The following is a 17,942-nucleotide window of genomic DNA, read 5'->3' on the forward strand; positions in this document are numbered from 1 at the left end:
TGTCTTGGCATGTTTCTCTTTGGGTTTATCCTCTTAGGACTTTCTGTGCTTCCTGGACTTGATTAACCATTTCCTTTCCCATGTTAAGGAAGTTTTCGACTATAATCTCTTCAAATATTTTCTCAGACCCTTTCTCTTTCTTTTCTTCTTCTAGGATCCCTATAATTCAAATGTTGGTGTGTTTAAACTTGTTCCAGATGTCTCTGTGACTCTCCTCAATTATTTTGATTCTTTATTCTTATTCTGCTCTGTGGCCTTTATTTCCATCTTTCTATCTTCCAGCTCACTTATCCATTCTTCCTCCTCAGTTATTCTGCTATTGATTCTTTCTAGTGTATTTTTAATTTCAGTTATTGTGTTGTTAATCACTGTTTGTGTGTTCTTTATTTCTTGTATGTCTTTGTTAAATGTTTCTTGTATTTTCTTCATTCTGTTTCCGAGATTTTGAATCATGTTTACTTTCATTACTCTGAATTCTTTTTCATGTAGATTGCCTGAAAAAGAATATATTTATTTAGTCTTCATTTATCTGGTCTTGTAGGTTTTTATGTTGCTCCTCATTTATTTGGTCTTGTGGGACTTTACATTGCTCCTTCATCTGCAACATATTTCTCTGTCTTCTCATTGTGTCTAACTTACTGTGTTTGAGGTCTCCTTTCTTCAGGCTACAGGGTCATAGTCCCTCTTGCTTCTGGTGTCTGCCCTCAGTGCGTGAAGTTGGTCCTGTGACTTGTGTAGGCTTCCTGGTGGGAGGGGATGTTGCCTGCATTCTGGTGGGTGCAGCTGGATTTTTTTCCTCTGATGGGCAGGGCTGCATAAGGTGGTGTGTCTTGGGATGTCTGTGGACCTAGTACAACTTGGGCAGCCTGTCTCCTGATGGGTGGGTTTGTGTTCCTGTCTTGCTTGTTTTTTAGCATGGTAAATTTAGCTCTGGAGCCTGCAGGCAGTTGGGTGGGGCTGGGTCTTGAAGTTGAGATGGAGACCTCTGAGAGAACACTCACCAATTAATATTCCCTGGAGCCAGGAATTCTCTGGCATTCAAGCATCCTGCACTTGGTACTCCAACCTCATAAGCTCACATCCAATCCCCGGCCTGGGAACCAGGACTCCAGAAGTCACTCATTTTGACAAAAATGGACAAAAAAAAAGGCAGGAATAAAACGAACATACATACATAACCCAAGACAAATAACAAAAACAAGCAAACAGCAATAGCAACAATTATAAACAAACAAACAAAGAAACAAATAAAACCCCAGTCAAATGGTAAAAGCAAAACCAAACAAAAACTAACAAAAAGAAGAAACACACACATACAAACTAAGAGACAAAAATAAAAACAGAGAAAACAGAAAACAAGAGAACAGCCAGAGAAACAAAAGAATCCCAAACAAAATCAGACAATTAAAAAAAAAAACTAACAAAAACAAAAAATAAGGAAAACAAGAAAAAAGCAGAATGCAAAATGAAGGAAAAATCAAAGAAAACACAACAAACAAAAATGATAAAAAAGAGGCAGAGGGGAAGATGGCGGAAGAGTAAGACGTGGTGATTACCTTCCTCCCCACAGATACACCAGAAATACATCTACACGTGGAACAACTCCTACAGAACACTAACTGAATGCTGGCAGGAGACCTCAGACCTCCCAAAAGGCAAGAAACTCCTGACGTACCTGTGTAGGGCAAAAGAAAAAACAGAGACAAAAGAATAGGGATGGGACCTGCACCAGTGGGAGGGAGCTGTGAAGGAGGAAAGGTTTCCACACACTAGGAAGCCCCTTCATGGGCAGACTGCGGGAGGTGGAAGGGAGAGCTTCAGAGCTGTGGACGAGAGCACAGCAACAGGGGTGCGGAGGGCAAAGCAGGGAGATTCCTGCACCGAGGATCGGTGCCGACTGGCACTTACCAGCCTGAGAGGCTTGTCTGCTCACCCGCCGGGGCGGGCGGTGCTGCGAGCTGAGGCTTGGAATTTGGTCGGAGTGCAGAGAGTGGACTGGGGTTGGTTGCGTGAACACAGCCTGAAGGGGTTAGTGCACCACAGCTAGCCAGGAGGGAGTCCGGGAAAAGGTCTAGAGCTGCCAAAGAGGGAAGAGACTTTTTCTTCCCTCTTTGTTTCCTGGTGCTCAAGGAGAGAAGTTTAAGAGTGCTGCTTAAATGAACTCCAGAGATGGGCACGAGCCGCGGCTAAAAGCACGGACCCCGGAGATGGACGCAAGCTGTGGCTAAAAGCGTGAACCCCAGAGATGGGTGAGAGCTGCAGCTAAAAGTGTGGACCCCAGAGATGGGCACAAGCCACAGCTAAAAGCGCGGACCCCAGAGACAGGCGAGAGATGCTAAGGCTGCTGCTGCAGCCACCAAGGGGCCTGTGTGCAAGCACAGGGCACTATCCACACCCCTCTTCCGGGTAGACTGTGCAGCCAGCCACTGCCAGGTTCTCGGGATCCAGGGACAACTTCCCCGGGAGAACGCACAGCGGACCTCAGGCTGGTGCAACGTCACGCCGGCCTGTGCTGCCGCAGGGTCACCCCGCACTCCGCACCCCTCCCTCCCCCTGGCCTGAGTGCACCAGAGCCCCCGAATCAGCGGCTCCTTTAACCCCGTCCTGTCTGAGCAAAAAACACACGCCCTCCAGTGACCTACACGCAGAGGTGGGGCCAAATCCAAAGCTGAGCCCCTGGGAGCTGTGAGAACAAAGAAGAGAAAGGGAAATCTCTCCAAGCAGCCTCAGAAGCAGTGGATTAAAGCTCCACAATCAACTTGATGTACCCTGCATCTGTGGAATACATGAATAGAGAGCAAATCATCCCAAATTGAGGAGGTGGACTTCGAGAGCAAGATTTATGATTTTTTCCCCTTTTCCTCTTTTTGTGAGTGTGTATGTTTCTGTGTGAGATTTTGTCTGTATAGCTTTGCTTCCACCATTTGTCCTAGGGATCTTGCCATCCGTTTTTATTTTTTTAATTTTTTTCCTTAATAATTAATTTTAATAACTTTATTATATTTTACCTTCTTTCTTTCTTTCCTTCCTTGTTTCTTTCTTTCTTTCTTTCTTTCTTTCTTTCTTTCTTTCTTTCTTTCTTTCTTTCTTTCTTTCTTTCTTTCTTTCCTTCATTCCTTCCTTCCTTCCTTCCCTCATTTAGACAACAAAACCTCCCATATTGAGAAGGTGGACTTTGAGAGCAAGATTTATGATTTTTTCCCCTTTACCACTCTTTGTGAGGGTGTATGTGTATACTTATGTGTACGATTTTGTCTGAATAGTTTTGCCTCCACCATTTGTCCTAAGGTTCTATCCGTCCCTATTTTTTTGGCTAAATAATTATTTTTTAATTTAATAACTTTATTATATATTATTTTATTTTACTGTATCTTCTTTCTTTCTTTCTTTTCTCCTTCCTTCCCTCCTTCTTTCCTTCCTCCCTCCTTCCCTCCCTCCATTCTTCCCTTCTTTCCTTCTTTACCTCTTTCCTTCTTGTCTTCTTTCTTCCTTCCTTCCTTCCTTCCTTGCTCCCTTCCTCCCTTCCCTCCTTTCTTTCTTTCTTTCTTTCTTTCTTCCTACTTCTACTAATTCTTTCTCTATATATTTTCTCCCTTTTATTCTGAGCCATGTGGATGAGAGGATCTTGGTGCTCCTGCCAGGAGTCAGTGCTGTGCCTCTGAGGTGGGAGAGCCAACTTCAGGACACTTGTCAACAAGAGACCTCCCAGCTCCACATAATATCAAACGGCGAAAATCTCCCAGAGATCTCCATCTCAACACAATCAGCTTCACTCAACGACCAGCAAGCTACAGTGCTGGACAACATATGCCAAACAACTAGCAAAACAGAAACACAACCCCACCCATTAGCAGAGAGGCTGACTAAAATCATAATAAATCCACAGACACCCCAAAACACACCACCAGGCGTGGACCTGCCCACTAGAGAGACAAGATCCAGCCTCATCCACCAGAACACAGACACTAGTCCCCTACACCAGGAAGCCTACACAACACACTGAACCAACCTTAGCCACTGGGGACAGACATCAAAAACAACGGGAACAAAAAACCTGCAGCCTGCAAAAAGGAGAAGCCAAACACAGTAAGATAAGCAAAATGAGAAGACAGACACACAGCAGATGAAGGAGCAAGATAAAAACGCACTAGAACTAACAAATGAAGAGGAAATAGGCAGTCTAGCCAAAAAAGAATCCAGAATAATGATAGTAAAGATGATCCAAAATCTTAGAAATAGAATGCACAAAATGCAAGAAACATTTAACAAGGACCTAGAAGAACTAAAAATGAAACAAACAATGATGTACAACACAATACATGAAATGAAAAAGACTCTAGATGGAATCAATAACAGAATAACTGAGGCAGAAGAATGGGTAAGTGACCTGGAAGATAAGATAGTGGAAATAACTACTGTAAAGCAGAATAAATAAAAAAGAATGAAAATAACTGAGGACAGTCTCAGAGACCTCTGGGACAAAATTAAACGCACCAAAATTCAAATTATAGGGGTCCCAGGAGAAGAAGAGAAAAAGAAAGTGACTGAGAAAATATTTGAAGAGATTATAGTTGAAAACTTCCCTAATATGGGAAAGGAAATAGTTAATCAAGTCCAGGAAGTACAGAGAGTCCCATACAGGATAAATCCAAGGACAAATACACCAAGACACATATTAATCAAACTGTCAAAAATTAAATACAAAGAAAGCATATTAAAAGCAACAAGGGAAAAACAACATATAACACACAAGGGAATCCCCATAAGGTTAACAGCTGATCTCTCAGAAGAAACCCTACAAGCCAGAAGGGAGTGGCAGGACATACTGAAAGTGATGAAGGAGAAGAACCTGCAGCCAAGATTACTCTACCCAGCAAGGATCTCATTCAGATTTGATGGAGAAATTAAAACCTTTACAGAAAGCAAAAGCTGAGAGAGTTTGGCATCACAAAACCAGCTTTACAACAAATGCTAAAGGATCTTCTCTGGCAAGAAACACAAGAGAAGGAAAAGACCTATAATAACGAACCCAAAACAATTTAGAAAATGGGAATAGGAACATACATATTGATAATTACCTTAAATGTAAATGGACTAAATGCTCCCACCAAAAGACACAGATTGGCTGAATGGATACAAAAACAAGACCGTTATATATGCTGTCTACAAGAGACCCACTTCAGACCTACAGACACATACAGACTGAAAGTAAGGGGATGGAAAAAGATATTCCATGCAAATGGAAACCAAAAGAAAGCTGGAGTAGCAAATCTCATATCAGACAAAATAGACTTAAAATAAAGACTATTAGAAGGGACAAAGAAGGACACTACATAATGATCAAGAGATTGATCCAAGAAGAAGATATAACAATTGTAAATATTTATGCACCCAACATAGGAGCACCTCAATACATAAGGCAAATACTAACAGCCATAAAAGGGGACATCGACAGTAACAAATTCAGAGTAGTGGACTTTAACACCCCACTTTAACCAATGGACAGAACATCCAAAATGAAAATACATAAGGAAACACAAGCTTTAAATGATACATTAAACAAGATGGACTTAATTGATATTTATAGGACACTCCATCCAAAAACAACAGAATACACATTTTTCTCAAGTGCTCATGGAACATTCTCCAGGATAGATCATATCTTGGTTCACAAATCAAGCCTTGGTAAATTTAAGAAAATTGAAATTGTATCAAGTATCTTTTCGGACCACAACGCCATGAGACTAGATAACAATTACAGGAAAAGATCTGTAAAAACTATAAACACATGGAGGCTAAACAATACACTACTTAATAACGAAGTTATCACTGAAGAAATCATGGAGGATATAAAATAATTACCTAGAAACAGATGACAATTGAGACACGATGACCCAAATCCTATAGGATGCAGCAAAAGCAGTTCTAAGACGGATGTTGATAGCAATACAAGCCCACCTTAAGAAGCAGGAATCATCTCGAATAAACAACCTAACCTTGCACCTAAAGCAATTAGAGAAAGAAGAACAAAGAAACCCCAAATTTAGCAGAAGGAAAGAAATCATAAAAATCAGATCAGAAATAAATGAAAAAGAAATGAAGGAAATAATAGCAAAGATCAATAAAACTAAAAGCTGGTTATTTGAGAAGATAAACAAAATAGATAACCCATTATCTAGACTCATCAAGAAAAAAAGGGAGAAGACTCAAATCAATAGAATTAGAACTGAAAAAGGAGAAGTAACAACTGACACTGCAGAAATAAAAAAGATCATGAGAGATTACTACAAGCAACTCTATGCCAATAAAATGGAGAACCTGGAAGAAATGGACAAATTCTTAGAAATGCACAACCTGTCAACACTGAATCAGGAAGAAATAGAAAATATGAACAGATCTATCACAAGCACTGAAATTGAAACTGTGATTGAAAATCTTCCAACAAAGAAAAGCCCAGGACCAGATGGCTTCACAGGCGAATTCTATCAAACATTTAGAGAAGAGCTAACACCTATCCTTCTCAAACTCTTCCAAAATATAGCAGAGGGAGGAACACTCCCAAATTCCTTCTACGAGGCCACCATCACCTTGATACCAAAACCAGACAAGGATGTCAGAAAGAAAGAAAACTTCAGGACAATATCACTGATGAACATAGATGCAAAAATCCTCAACAAAATACTAGCAAACAGAATCCAACAGCACATTAAAAGGATCATACACCATGATCAAGTGGGGTTTATTCCAGGAATGCAAGAATTCTTCAATATACGCAAATCTATCAATGTGAGAAACCATATTAACAAATTGAAGGAGAAAAACCATATGATCATCTCAATAGATGCAGAGAAAGCTTTTGACAAAATTCAACACCCATTTATGATAAAAACCCTACAGAAAGTAGGCATAGAGGGAGCTTTCCTCAATGTAATAAAGGCCATATATGACAAGCCTACAGCCAATATTATACTCAATGGTGAAAAACTGAAAGCATTTCCACTAAGATCAGGAACAAGACAAGGTTGCCCACTCACCATTCTTATTGAACACAGTTTTGGAGGATTTAGCCACAGAAACCAGAGAAGAAAAGGAAATAAAAGGAATCCAAATCGGAAAGAAGAAGTAAAGCTGTCACTGTTTGCAGATGAAATGATAGTATACGTAGAGAACCCTAAAGATGCTACCAGAAAACTACTAGAGCTAATCAATGAATTTGGTAATGTAGCAGGATACAAAATTAATGCACAGAAATCTCTGGCATACCTATACACTAATGATGAAAAATCTGAAAGTGAAATCAAGAAAACACTCCCATTTACCATTGCAACAAAAAGAATAAAATATCTAGGAATAAACCTACCTAAGGAGACAAAAGACCTGTATGCAGAAAATTATAAGATACTGATGAAAGAAATTAAAGATGATACAAATACATGGAGAGATATACCATGTTCTTGGATTGGAAGAATCAACATTGTGAAAATGACTCTACTACCCAAAGCAATCTATAGATTCAATGCAATCCCTATCAAACTACCACTGGCATTTTTCACAGAACTAGAACAAAAAATTTCACAATTTGTATGGAAACACAAAAGACCCCGAATAGCCAAAGCAATCTTGAGAATGAAAAACGGAGCTGGAGGAATCAGGATCCGTGATGTCAGACTATACAACAAAGCTACAGTAATCAAGACAGTGTGGTACTGGCACAAAATCAGAAAGATAGATCAATGGAACAGGGTAGAAAGCCCAGAGATAAACCCACACACATATGGTCACCTTATCTTTGATAAAGGAGGCAGGAATGTACAGTGGAGAAAGGACAGCCTCTTCAATAAGTGGTGCTGAGAAAACTGGACAGGTACATGTAAAAGTATGAGATTAGATCACTCCCTAACACCATCCACAAATATAAGCTCAAAATGGATTAGAGACCTAAATGTAAGGCCAGAAACTATCAAACCCTTAGAGGAAAACATAGGCAGAACACTCTATGACATAAATCACAGCAAGATCCTTTTTGACCCACCTCCTTGAGGAATGGAAATACAAACAAAAATAAACAAATGGGACCTAATGAAACTTCAAAGCTTTTGCTCAGCAAAGGAATCCATAAACAAGACCAAAAAATAACCTCAGAATTTGAGAAAATATTTGCAAATGAAGCAACTGACAAAGGATTAATCTCCAAAATTTACAAGCAGCTCATGCAGCTCAGTAACAAAAAAATAAACAACCGAATCCAAAAATGGGCAGAAGACCTAAATAGACATTTCTCCAAAGAAGATATACAGACTGCCAACAAACACATGAAAGAATGCTCAACATCATTAATCATTAGAGAAATGCAAATCAAAACTACAATGAGATGTCATCTCACACCAGTTAGAATGACCATCATCAAAAAATCTAGAAACAATAAATTCTGGAAAGGGTGTGGAGAAAAGTGAACACTCTTGCACTGCTGGTGGGAATGTGAATTGGTTCAGCCACTATGGAGAACCGTACGGTGGTTCCTTTAAAAACTACAAATAGAACTACCGTATGACCCAGCAATCCTACTACTGGGCATATACCCTGAGAAAACCATTATTTACAAAGTGTCATGTACCAAAATATTCATTGCAGCTCTGTTTACAATAGCCCGGAGATGGAAACAACCTAAGTGCCCATCATCGGATGAATGGATAAAGAAGATGTGGCACATATATACAATGGAATATTACTCAGCCATAAAAAGAAACGAAATTGAGCTATTTGTAATGAGGTGGATAGACCTAGAGTCTGTCATACAGAGTGAAGTAAGTCAGAAAGAGAGAGACAAATACCGTATGCTAACACATATATATGGAATATAAGAAAAAAAATGTCATGAAAAACCTAGGGGTAAAGCAGGAATAAATACGCAGACCTCTTAGAGAACGGACTTGAGGTTATGGGGAGGGGGAAGGGTGAGCTGTGACAGGGCAAGAGAGAGTCATGGGCATATACACACTAACAAACGCAGTAAGGTAGATAGCTAGTGGGAAGCAGCTGCATGGCACAGGGATATTGGCTCGGTGCTTTGTGACAGCCTGGAGGGGTGGGATGGGGAGGGTGGGAGGGAGGGAGACGCAAGAGGGAAGACATATGGGAACATATGTTTATGTATGACTGATTCACTTTGTTATAAAACAGAAACTAACACACCATTGTAAAGCAATTATACCCCAATAAAGATGTAAAAAAATTAAAAAAAAATAAAAAAAAAAAATAAAAAAAAAAAAAAAGGGAATTACATTGAGCTATTTGTAATGAGGCGGATAGACCTAGAGTCTGTCATACAGAGTGAAGTAAGTTAGAAAGAGAAAGACAAATACAGTATGCTAACACATATATATGGAATTTAAGAAAAAAATGTCATGAAGAACCTATGGGTAAAACAGGAATAAAGACACAGACCTACTGGAGAACAGACTTGACGATATGGGGAGGGGAAAGGGTGAGTTGTGACAAAGCGAGAGAGAGGTATGGACATATATACACTAACAAACGTAAGGTAGATAGCTAGTGGGAAGCAGCCGCATAGCACAGGGAGATCAGCTCAGTGTTTTGTGACTGCCTGGAGCGGTGGGATGGGGAGGGTGGGAGGGAGGGAGACACAAGAGGGAAGACATATGGGAACATATGTATATGTATAACTGATTCACTTTGTTATAAAGCAGAAACTAACACACTGTTGTAAGGCAATTATACCCCAATAAAGATGTTTAAAAAATGATAAAAAAGAGAATAAAATGAAAAATATAAGAAATAGAACAAAGAAAGAAAAGATAAAAAACAAAATAGAACAAAGAAAATATAAAGGAAAAAACACAGAACAACAAAATGATAACATAGAAATAGAAATATTAAAAAATTTTAAATATTTTAAAAATTATTTAAAAAACTAAACATTAAAAACATAATAGTAAAAAAAAAGAACAAAACAAATCATTAAAAAATAGTAATAATTATATTTTCCTGGGGTCTCAGCTGTCAGTGTCCTCACCCCTGCCCTGAGTCACAGCCAACCTCCCCTTCCCCAAGAGGCCCTCCATCACCTCTAGGTAGGTCTCTGGTCCCTCTGTGGGCACTGTGTAGGCACCTCAGATTCTGACTTGGCCCTACTCCCATGTGTACACATCCTCAAATTCCACAGCTGCTAGAGCTAGACTGGTTTCAGTTTTGGGAACACTTATTGTCCATTCACGTATTCCATAGATGCAGGGTTTACCAAGCCAATCACAGGGATTTAATCTTTTTTTTTTTTCAGCTGCACAGAAAGATTTTTGTTCCTCTTCCTTAGTCACCCTACCCCTGGGGCTCAGCTGTGGTTTTAGTCCCACCTCTGTGTGTGGCCATCCAAAGGAGTCTGCTCCCCTGGAGAACTCAGGTCTGCCCCCATAAGGATAGTGTTTGGAGGTGGCACAACTGCCTGGGTCACAGGGTCCCCAGTGGCAACAGGTGTGTGGGAAAGCTGGCTGTCACAGTCATGAGAAATCCGGCCCTAGGGGAAAAATTTCCTAGTGCTTGGTGGCTGGCGTGTGCATTTCAGCCCTCATGGTGTGTTTTCCTAGTGCCTGGTGGGGCAGATGGGTGACATGTGGGGAGAGAGAGGCTGCAATGGCGGCTCCATCCCCTGCATATTGCTCAACAGTGGTGTCTTGCTTCTGTGGCAGTCTGGCTTTCCTCCACAAGTATTCCCTGTTTTGAATTTCCTCCGTCCTGTCCCCTCAGTCTGTCTCCTCACAGACAAGAGCAGTCCTCCCTCCAGGTTTGCTCTCCAATCCCCACATTCCATCTCTCAGCCCCTGTGTGCACCAGCACACACACGTCCCTGTCTGGGATGTGCAGGGCTGTGGCACAGACTGTCTGTGTAGGTCTCACTCTGTCCTGTCTGACACAGACTGTCAATTTCACCTTCCTCCAACAGCCTCAGATGCTTCCCTTCTGTCCCAACCAATTTCCCCATCAGTGAGGGGCTTCCCCAGATACAGGAACCTCTCCTCTGCTTCAGCTTCCTGCCAGGGGACAGATCCCATCCCTCTTCCTCTCCTCTCTTTTTCCCTTCTTTCTTTCATCCTACCCAGTTATGTGTGGATCTTTCTTGTCCTTTCTGGTGTCCAAGTTCTTCTGCTAGTGTTCAGCTGGTGTTCTGTGAGCATTCTTCTATCTGTAGATGTATTCTTTTTTTTTTTTTTTCCGTACGCAGGCCTCTCACTCTTGTGGCCTCTCCCGTTGTGTAGCACAGGCTCCGGACATGTAGGCTCAGCAGCCATGGCTCACGGGCCCAGCCGCTCTGTGGCATGTGGGATCTTCCCGGACTGGGGCACGAACCCATGTCCCCTGCATCAGCAGGCGGACTCTCAACCACTGCGCCACCTGGGAAGCCCTGTAGATGTATTCTTGATGCATTTGTGGAGAGAGATGAACACATCCTCCTACTCCTCCACCATCTTGGTTTCCCCTGAATCTATGATTTATTGTCTGCCTGTTATTTTCAAAAATTTTTAGCCATTATTACTTCAAATATTTTTTTCTGTTCTGTTCTCTCTTCCTTCTGTTATTCCATTTATGAGTGTGTTACATGTTTTGAAATTGTCAAATGATTTTGGTATGTTAAATTCTGGTTCTTCATTTTGTTTTCTCTTTGCTTTTCAGGTTGGGAAATTTCTACTGACATATCTTCACACCCACTTGTTCTTCCCTCAGCACTATCAATGGACTGATGAGCCCACCTAAGGCATTATTCATTTTGTTTTTATTAGACATTTTGTTTTGATTCTTTCTTAGAGATTCCATTCTCTACTTAAATTTCCCATCTGGCCTGGCACACCATTTACATTTCAATTACAGCTCTTAATATATTAATCATAGTGGTTTTAAATTCCCTATCTGAAAATTCCAAAATCTGTGTTATATCTGAGTCTGATTTGCATGTTTGCTTTTTCTGTTTGCTTATAACTGTTAGTATAATTTGTAATTTTTTAAAAGCTGGACAGAATTTATTGGGTAACAGAAACTTACTTAAATATGCTTTTAATGTAATGTTTTATGTTAATCTGTCTAGGAGTTATGCTGTGTTTAATATTTCCTGTAAATGTAGGTGCCAGAATCTTCAATTTTCTTTAATGTATTTGTTGTTCTCTCTTGTTGTTTTTGCATTTCCCTATAAACTCCTTTTTAAATATTGTCAGTGTACTGCAATTCTTTCACCTGTAATTAATTATTATTATATGGGAACCCTGTTTACATTGCAGTAAGGTATGGGGGAGAGGGAGTATTCTATAATCTTATGATTGCATTTCAATCTTTTAGTGAGGTTATGTCGTTAGGCTGTGATTTGACAGTAAGGTAAGAGGGGCCTGTAGTTGAATAATTGCCCAGTTACCCAGTTGAATATTTATTCAAACAATTTGGAAGAGGCACTGATGAAGTCTTTTTCTTTTTAGAATAAGCCTTTGTTATGGATAACATTCTGGACATATTTCAAAATGATTATATTTCTCCTCCCACCACCAGAAACACAACTAGATTTTCCTAAGCTCTTCACCATGAGAATCTGCTGATGTTACCGGCAGTAAAAGCCATGAAAGTGTGTGGATGATCCCAATACTGAATACCCAGGATTTTCTCACTTTCAGATTTTTCCACATTCAGTCTCCAGTAGTTTATAAAAATTGCAATTTAAATGCTCCTAAAAGTTTTAGCTACTTCTCCTCCAGGTAAGCTGATATCAGCTGTGATACCTTGTACTCTCCCATCTCTCCAGATTTCAGGATGACAGTCTTCTATGTGAACTCAGTTATTTGTGAAGTCATTGACTTCCAGGTTGTTTGGCTTTTCTTGTTGAAAGGAGAATAGTGACAATATCCAAGATCTTTATAAGTTAGAGCTAAAGAGGGAATTCTGCATTGATTTTTTTTGTCACTGTAATATATTAAATAATAGTATACCTGAATAGTTACCTGAATGAATTAAGACAGACTCCACAGTGGCTAAATGTAAATATCAAAATAATCTTATTTCAATTTAAATATATTATTTTAAAAGGTTATCTGCAGACTGCTACCTCATTTCTCTGCTTCAACAGCATAATTAATTTTTAACTAAAGAAATATATATATATATTTAATGATATTAAGAATCATGAGAGGGGAGAGGTGGAAGATGGCGGAAGAGTGAGACGCGGAGATCACCTTCCTCCCCACAGATACACCAGAAATACATCTACACGTGGAACAACTCCTACAGAACACCTACTGAAGGCTGGCAGAAGACCTCAGACCTCCCAAAAGGCAAGAAACTCCCCACGTACCTGGGTAGGGCAAAAGAAAAAAAGAAAAAACAGAGACAAAAGGATAGGGATGGCACCTGCACCAGTGGGAGGGAGCTGTGAAGGAGGAAAAGTTTCCACACACTAGGAAGCCCCTTCGCGGCTGGAGACTGCGGGAGGCGGAGGGGGGAGCTTCGAAGCCGCGGAGGAGTGCACAGCAACGGATGCGGAGGGCAAAGCGGGGAGATTCCCGCACAGAGGATCGGTGCCGACCAGCACTCACCAGCCCGAGAGGCTTGTCTGCTCACCCGCCGGGGCGGGCGGGGCTGCGAGCTGAGGCTCTGAGGCTCGGGTTTCGGTTTCGGACGGAGCACAGGGAGAGGACTGGGGTTGGCGGCTTGAACATAGCCTGAAGAGGTTAGTGCACCACAGCTAGCCGGGAGGGAGTCCGGGGAAAAGTCTGCACCAGCCGAAGAGGCAGGAGACTTTTCCTTCCCTCTTTGTTTCCTGGGGCATGAGGAGAGGGGTTTAAGAACGCTGCTTAAAGGAACTCCAGAGATGGGCGCGAGCCGCGGCTAAAAGCGCGAACCCCAGAGACGGCCGCGAGCCACGGCTGAAAGCGCGGACCCCAGAGACGGGCACGAGCCGCGGCTGAAAGCGCGGACCCCAGAGACGGGCGAGAGCCGCGGCTAAAAGCGCGGAATCTAGAGCCGGGCGCGAGCCGCGGCTGAAAGCGCGGAATCCAGAGACGGGCGCAAGCCGCGGCTAAAAGCGCGGACCCCAGAGGCGGGTGGGAGACGTTAAGGCTGCTGCTGCCGCCACCAAGGGGCCTGTGTGCGAGCACAGGTCACTCTCCACACCCCTCTTCCACGGAGCCTGTGCAGCCCGCCACTGCCAGGTTCCCGGGATCCAGGGACAACTTCCCCGGGAGAACGCACAGCGCACCTCAGGCTGTGCAAAGTCACGCCGGCCTTTGCCACCGCAGGCCCGCCCCGCACTCCGTGCCCCTCCCTCCCCGCCGGCCTGAGTGCGCCAGAGCCCCCGAATCAGCGGCTCTTTTAACCCCATCCTGTCTGAGCAAAAAACAGACGCCCTCCTGTGACCTACACGCAGTGGCAGGGCCAAATCCAAAGCTGAGCCCTGGGAGCTGTGAGAACAAAGAAGAGAAAGGGAAATGTCTCCCAGCAGCCTCAGAAGCAGCAGATTAAAGCTCCACAATCAACTTGATATACCCTGCATCTGTGGAATACCTGAATAGACAACCAATCATCCCAAATTAAGGAAGTGGACTTTAGGAGCAAGATCTATGATTTTTTCCCTTTTCCTCTTTTTGTGAATGTGTATGTGTATGCTTCTGTGTGAGATCTTGTCTGTATAGTCTTGCTTCCACCATTTGTCCTAAGGTTCTATCCGTCCATGTTTTTTATAAAAAAAAATTTTTTTCTTAATAATTAATTTTAATAACGTTATTATACTTTACCTTCGTTCTTTCTTTCTTTCTTTCTTTCTTTCTTTCTTTCTTTCTTTCTTTCTTTCTTTCCTTCCTCCCTTCCTTCCCTCCTTTAGACAACGAATCATCCCAAATTGAGGAGGTGGTCTCTGACAGCAAGATTTATGATTTTTCCCCATTTACTTCTTTTAGTGAGGGTGTATGTGTATGCTTCTGTGTAAGATTTTGTCTGTATAGCTTTGCTTCCAACATTTGTCCTAAGGTTCTATCCGTCCCTTTTTTTTTTTTCTAAACAAGAATTTTTTAATTCAATAACTTTATTATACTTTATTTTATTTTTACTGTATCTTCTTTCTTTCTGTCTTTTTTCCTTCTTTCCCTCCTTCCTCCCTCCCTCCCTCCCTCCTTTCTTTCCTTCTTGCCTTCTTTCCTTCTTTGCTTCTTTCTTTCTTTCTTCCTTCCTTCCTACCCTCCTTTCCTTCTTTCTTTCCTCATACTTCTACTAATTCCCTCTACTTTTTCTCCCTTTTATCCTGAGCCGTGTGGATGAAAAACTCTTGGTGCTCCAGCCAGGAGTCAGGGCTCTGCCTCTGAGGTAGGAGAGCCAACTTCAGGACACTGGTCCACAAGAGACCTCCCAGCTCCACATAATATCAAACGGCGAAAATCTCCCAGAGACCTCCATCTTAACACCAGCACCCAGCTTCACTCAATGATCAGCAAGCCACAGTGCTGGAAAACCTATGCCAAACAACTAGCAAAACAGGAACACAACCCCACCCGTTAGCAGAGAGGCTGCCTAAAATCATAATAAGGCCACAGACACCCCAAAACACACCACCAGACGTGAACCTGCCCACTAGAGAGACAAGATCCAGCCTCATCCACCACAACACTGGCACTAGTCCCCTACACCAGGAAGCCTACACAACCCACTGAACCAACCTTACCCACTGGAGACAGACATCAAAAACAGCGGGAACTACGAACCTGCAGCATGCAAAAAGGAGACCCCAAACACAGTAAGATAAGCAAAATGAGAAGACAGAAAAACACACAGCAGATAAAGGAGCAAGATAAAAATGCACCAGACCTAACAAATGAAGAGAAAATAGGCAGTCTACCTGAAAAAGAATTCAGAATAATGATAGTAAGGTTGATCCGAAATCTTGGAGATAGAATGGACAATAGAATGGACAAAATGCAAGAATCAGTTAACAAGGACCTAGAAGAACTAAAGATGAAACAAGCAACGATGAACAACACAATAAATGAAATTAAAAGTACTCTAGATGGGATCAATAGCAGAATAACTGAGGCAGAAGAACGGATAAGTGACCTGGAAGATAAAATAGTGGAAATAACTACTGCAGAGCAGAATAAAGAAAAAAGAATGAAAAGAACTGAGGACAGTCTCAGAGACCTCTGGGACAACATTAAACGCACCAACATTCGAATTATAGGGGTTCCAGAAGAAGAAGAGAAAAAGAAAGGGACTGAGAAAATATTTGAAGAGATTATAGTTGAAAACTTCCCTAATATGGGAAAGGAAATAGTTAATCAAGTCCAGGAAGCACAGAGAGTCCCATACAGGATAAATACAAGGAGAAATATGCCAAGACACATATTAATCAAACTGTCAAAATTTAAATACAAAGAAAGCATATTAAAAGCAGCAAGGGAAAAACAACAAATAACACAAGGGAATGCCCATAAGGTTAACAGCTAATCTCTCAGCAGAAACCCTACAAGCCAGAAGGGAGTGGCAGGACATACTGAAAGTGATGAAGGAGAAAAACCTGCAGCCAAGACTACTCTACCCAGCAAGGATCTCATTCAGATTTGATGGAGAAATTAAAGCCTTTACAGACAAGCAAAAGCTGAGAGAGTTCAGCACCACCAAACCAGCTTTACAACAAATGCTAAAGGATCTTCTCTAGGCAAGAAACACAAGAGAAGGAAAAGACCTATAATAACGAACCCAAAACAATGTAGAAAATGGGAATAGGAACATACATATCGATAATTACCTTAAATGTAAATGGACTAAATGCTCCCACCAAAAGACACAGATTAGCTGAATGGATACAAAAACAAGACCCTTATATATGCTGTCTACAAGAGACCCACTTCAGACCTACAGACACATACAGACTGAAAGTAAGGGGATGGAAAAAGATATTCCATGCAAATGGAAACCAAAAGAAAGCTGGAGTAGCAATTCTCATATCAGACAAAATAGACTTTAAAATAAGGACTATTAAAAGAGACAAAGAAGGACACTACATAATGATCAAGGGATCGATCCAAAAAGAAGATATAACAATTGTAAATATTTATGCACCCAACATAGGAGCATCTCAATACATAAGGCAAATACTAACAGCCATAAAAGGGGAAATCGACAGTAACACATTCATAGTAGGGGATTTAAACACCCCACTTTCACCCATGGACAGATCATCCAAAATGAAAATACATAAGGAAACACAAGCTTTAAATGATACATTAAACAAGATGGACTTAATTGATATTTATTGGACACTCCATCCAAAAACAACAGAATACACATTTTTCTCAAGTGCTCATGGAACATTCTCCAGGATAGATCATATCTTAGGTCACAAATCAAGCCTTGGTAAATTTAAGAAAATTGAAATTGTATCAAGTATCTTTTCTGACCACAACGCCATGAGACTACATATCAATTACAGGAAAAGATCTGTAAAAAATACAAACACATGGAGGCTAAACAATACACTACTTAATAATGAAGTGATCAGTGAAGAAATCAAAGAGGAAATCAAAAAATACCTAGAAACAAATGACAATGGAGACACAACGACCCAAAACCTGTGGGATGCAGCAAAAGCAGTTTTAAGGGGGAAGTTTATAGCAATACAAGCCCACCTTAAGAAGCAGGAAACATCTCGAATAAACAACCTAACCTTGCACCTCAAGCAATTAGAAAAAAAAAGAACAAAAACACCCCAAAGCTAGCAGAAGGAAAGAAATCATAAAAATCAGATCAGAAATAAATGAAAAAGAAATGAAGGAAAAAATACCAAAGATCAATAAAACTAAAAGCTGGTTCTTTGAGAAGATAAACAAAATAGATAAACCACTAGCCAGACTCATCAAGAAACAAAGGGAGAAGACTCAAATCAATAGAATTAGAAATGAAAAAGGAGA

Source organism: Lagenorhynchus albirostris, chromosome X (assembly GCF_949774975.1).
Source record: "Lagenorhynchus albirostris chromosome X, mLagAlb1.1, whole genome shotgun sequence".
NCBI classification, from domain to species: domain Eukaryota; kingdom Metazoa; phylum Chordata; class Mammalia; order Artiodactyla; family Delphinidae; genus Lagenorhynchus; species Lagenorhynchus albirostris.